This window comes from Zalophus californianus, chromosome 9 (assembly GCF_009762305.2).
Source record: "Zalophus californianus isolate mZalCal1 chromosome 9, mZalCal1.pri.v2, whole genome shotgun sequence".
NCBI lineage: Eukaryota > Metazoa > Chordata > Mammalia > Carnivora > Otariidae > Zalophus > Zalophus californianus.
In genome coordinates, this window is record NC_045603.1 from 14,950,598 (window position 1) to 14,955,303 (window position 4,706).

A 4,706-nucleotide genomic window follows, 5' to 3' on the forward strand; every position below is an offset into this window, starting at 1 on the left:
GTCCGCGCCCGCTTATGACGTCATTCCAGGGCGCCGAATGGGAAAGGGGTGGGTAAAGGGCTGGAAGCGGAAGTGGAGGCGGCAGGGCGAGGAATCCACGTGGGGTGGGCCGCGCCGAGTGGGGCGCCGCGAATAGGCTTTTCAAGACTGTCGCGCTTGTGACAGTGTCTGCAGGCTTCACAGAGGCAATAAATAAAACCGGAACTGTAGGGGTCAGAGACCTTTATTTTGCCTGCAGTTCCATAGACTTCGCTGACAAATGGTAGAGATTTGTGGTTTTCTTCTTTGTAAAGCCTTCTCCAAAATAGATTTGTCATTTCAAGGAGATACTTCCGCCGTTGCATTTCACTACATTCTTGGGTGTTACTTCCTCACCTTAAAACATTTAGGACTTATTATATATTTAAGTACACAGTAGTGGTTGTAGCAGAAGCAAACAAAGTGCTTGTTATGTGCCAAGCACATTTTAAATGGCTTATGTTAACTTGGTTACTTCTTAACCCTGTGTGGGAAGTCAACATTTTACACATGGTGGAGAATTAATTATCGTTCCTCAGGCCACCCAGCTGCTAAGTGGTGTAGCTAGGATATGAACCCAGGCAGTGTGACCCTAGAAACTGGCTGTAATCTGTGCCATGCCTCTCAGCTAAGGTCAGAGTCACCTATTAGAGAAAATGTCAGTGGCTGGGGGGACTGTAGAAAGGCAAGTCTTCACATCCCAGAAGAATCTGGGTTTTGACTTCTTTCTTCGCTGTATGACTCTGTCTAGGTCATTTGCCCTGAACCTCCATCTGTCTCTCCTACCTCAGACAGGCAAGCAAAACCAGGAGGGTGGCTGCAGTGGGAAAGAGTGGTGGCAAAGATAAATGAGAAATACATGGTCTTCCCCTGTTGCATTGCCAGAGTGGGCTGTCCACCTGTGGGGTCTATTTGTGGACATTTTTGCAACATACTTGTCTTCACATAAGATATTTTATGTGGTTCTCAAAACAACACTGATGAAACATGATCAAGAATTACCTCCATTTTCAAGATGAGGAAGTTAAGAGTTCCCAGTGGTGAAAAGCCTTACTACTCTGAGATCACATACATTTGGGAACTGATAGAATGCCAACCAGACACCACCATCTCTATCTATTCAGCCTCATGCCCTTGGCACTCTACCAGCCTGAGGAGGGATCCTCTCAGGAGTGAATTTCTCATTCTGAGGGTAGGCAGATTATGTGTTCATTAAGGCCTCTTCCAGTGCTATTTCTGTGGTTTCTTTGATTTTGGCCCATTTAGAAAGGTGATATGGCAGAGTGTATTTTTCCAGAATGGATGCAACAAGATCTTCCTTCACACAGGTTTTCCTACAACGTAATTTAAATACTCCCCCAACAAAACATGAAGTTTAATTCTACCCACCCCCTAACCTTGAATCTGGGTAGGTTTATGACTACTCCGGTTATGACAGAAGTGACACTTCCAAGGTTAGACCATAAATGGGATACAGGTTTTGTCTTTTTTCCCCCTTTTTACTGAAACACTCATGTGAGGTGCTCTGAGCTAACATATAAAAAGTTTGAGGGGCGCCTGGGTGGCTCATTTGGTTAAACATCTGATTCTTGATCTCAGTTCAGGTCTTGATCTCAAGGTCGTGAGTTTAAGCCCTGTGTTGGGCTCCACACTCAGTGTGGAGCCTACTTGAAAAAAATAAAAATAAAAAGTTTGACTACCCTGAGGCCACAATGTTGTGAGAAAGGCAAGTGCAGAGAGGCCATATTTGGGTGCTCCAGTAGGCAGTCCTAGTTTTTGAGTCAGCCCAGGCATGTAAATATAAGGGCCTTTAGATGATGCCAGCACCCAGACACTGATTCACCCCCCACCTTCGAGTCTCCTTAGCTGAGGCCCAGACACCATGGAGCAGGAATGAACTGTCCCCACTGTGCCCTGCCAAATTCTCACCCCTAGAATCTGTGAGCTTCATTAAATGGTTGTTTCGAACCATTAAAGTTTTTTTTATCCTCCCATAATATTTTTATTATGGCAAAATACATATAAAATTTACCATTTTAACTATTTTTATTAGTTTTTTTAAAATGTCGTTTATTTGAGAGAGAGCGAGCATGAGCAGAGCGGGGAGTGGAGGGGCAGAGGCAGATGGAGAAGCAGGCTCCTCAGTGAGCAGGGAGCCCAATGTGGGACTCGATCCCAGGACCCTGCGGTCATGACCTGAGCTGAAGGTAGACGTTTAACCGACTGGGCCACCCGGGTGCCCCTAAACCATTTTTAAATGTACAAACAGTGGCATTAAGTACCAAACCACTAAGTTTTGAGGTCATTTTTTAAATGCAGCAATATAACTGGAACAGGCAAGAACCTGTGCTATATTTAGAATAGGGCACATGAAATGATTTATTGGTAGAGGTTGACTTATTAACGCTTGGCTGGGCTCAGTCAGGTGTGCACACAGGAATACAAGGAATGGGCTTTTGTTTGAATGTTTGCCTCTGGATCTGTCCGCTCCGTGGGCTGCCCTCTTAGGAGACAGCTGCTCTTCCATGATGGTGCCTGGTGCAGAGTAGGCACTTGAGAACTGTTGTTTTTAAAGCTTTTATTTATTTATTTGACACACAGAGAGAGAGGGAGAGAGAGCACAAGCAGGGGGAGGGGCAGAGGGAGAGGGAGATGCAGACTCCCCACTGAGCAGGGAGCCCGATGTGGGGCTCGATCCCAGGACCCCGGGATCACGACCTAAGCTGAAGGCAGACGCATAACTGACTGAGCCACCCAGGCGCCCCGATAACTATTGATTAAATGAATGAGCAAGTGAAATCCTAGAAGGTGGGATAGAACTCTGGTTATCTGGGGCCTGCTAAGCTTCCACTTGGATACTGGGCTTATTTATGTCGCACATTTTGCCATTTCAACCCAAGTTGTGAATTCCCTTTAAAAATAAAAATCCAACTTCAGTTGGCATTATTAATTCTTTATAACAAGATTGACAGCGATTGAGCTTAAGTAGCTCCATTTCTAAGCCTGATTCTTGGGAACACTGATGAGCATATTTGACTCAGAAAAGTCTCCTTGCCAGAGGCCAGAAAAAATGTACTTGTTTGCACATTGGCTATTCTTAGAGCTAAAGGTCCCAAAGGATAGGACCCGGGCCCAAGCCAGGCTCTCATTACACCCTCTAGCTCAGTGCTGTATATAATTAGGCTCATAAACATTAGTTCTGATTGGCCATGAGCTTCGGGAAGGAAGTGATGTCTGGGTACCCTCCTCTCTGATCATACGAGGCTCGGTTTCCCACCCCTCCTCCATCTAACCCCAAAAGTTGCTGATGAAGAGTGGAAGGAATAACAAGTGCTAGAGACTTGTACCACAAACACATCTCCCAGTGACAAAATCAGGTTTGCAGAAATGTCACTTTGTTTTTCTAAGAGTGAACTTCATTTCCATTTTCATGAGAACAGGAACCATGAGGGTTTTGTTACATAGAAGAGCCAACACCTAGCATGGTGTCTGGCACGATTAATGCCCATAAATGTCGAATAAATGAATGATATCAGAGTTCTAAATTGAAGTCCAGAGACATCAGGCAACTTGCCCAGTGTTACATAGTAAATGGCAAGACACTGTTTTGGCTCCTAGCACAGAAATCCTTTCCTCTATGCCAATGTTTTCTGGTTCATTCATTCATTCATTCATTCATTCATTCATCTGTCAGGACTCTTTAGGATGCAAGTGACAGGTACTCTAATTACCTTAGACAAGAAATGGAAATTATCTGCTCAGATGATTCAAGAGTCCAGTGACACGAATGGCTTCTGACTCAGCTGGATTCAGGGGCTTAAAGCATGTCACCAGGATCTGACCTCTCCCAACCTGTCTCTGGCTTCGACTATGTTGGCTAATTCTGGGCCTTCAGCAGCTTCAAGCGTGCAGCATCCTTGCTTCTTGCAGCCTTAGCAGAAGAGCACTTGCCTTTATCCCTTCTTCTGTCTCCTTTGTCTCCTCAGTCCTGGAATGGTCACTTGCCCATTCCTGAACCAGAAGTGTGGTCGGGAGAAAGGGATGTTTTGCTTGGCTGGGCCTGAGCCATGTGTCCAGCTCTGGAGCCAGGGAGGGAGTGAGCCCTTATGTGGAGCACATGGGTGAGAGCAGGGAAGGGAAAGTGCCCTAGAAGAAAATTGGGGTGCTGCTACCAGGCATGACTGGCAAGAAAGAACTGTTGCTCACAACACTCAGCAAACGTTTTCCCTGCCACCTTTGTGCAGAGTTCCGCTGGGGGGACAGGGAGCCACGGAGGTGAATATGTCCCAGGAGCTTCTACTCTAATGGAGGGTCAGAGCCATAAGTCAAGGGAAAACTAAATAAGATTAATCAAATGTGGTTGCGGGAACCTGACTGGGGACTCACTCACCTGCTGTCTAGCTGCGGGACAACAGCTGAGGTTTCTGACCCCTTAGCTTCCATCAGAAACCGCGTGTCTGCAAACCCACCCTCCTTCATGCCACCACCATCTCCTCCTCTTAGAAAAACTTTCCCCCCAGGTTCAAGGAGTGGTTTTCTGGTCTCCTTTAGCTTCTGGGTAGAGGAATGTTTATCTTAAAGTGAAACTTCAATCCCATACATTTTCCAGCTCAAGTTCTTCCTTGGTTTTCAGCTCCAGGCTCTCTCTAGATGGCCAGCTGTGTGGCCCTGGGGTCACAGTCCCAGAC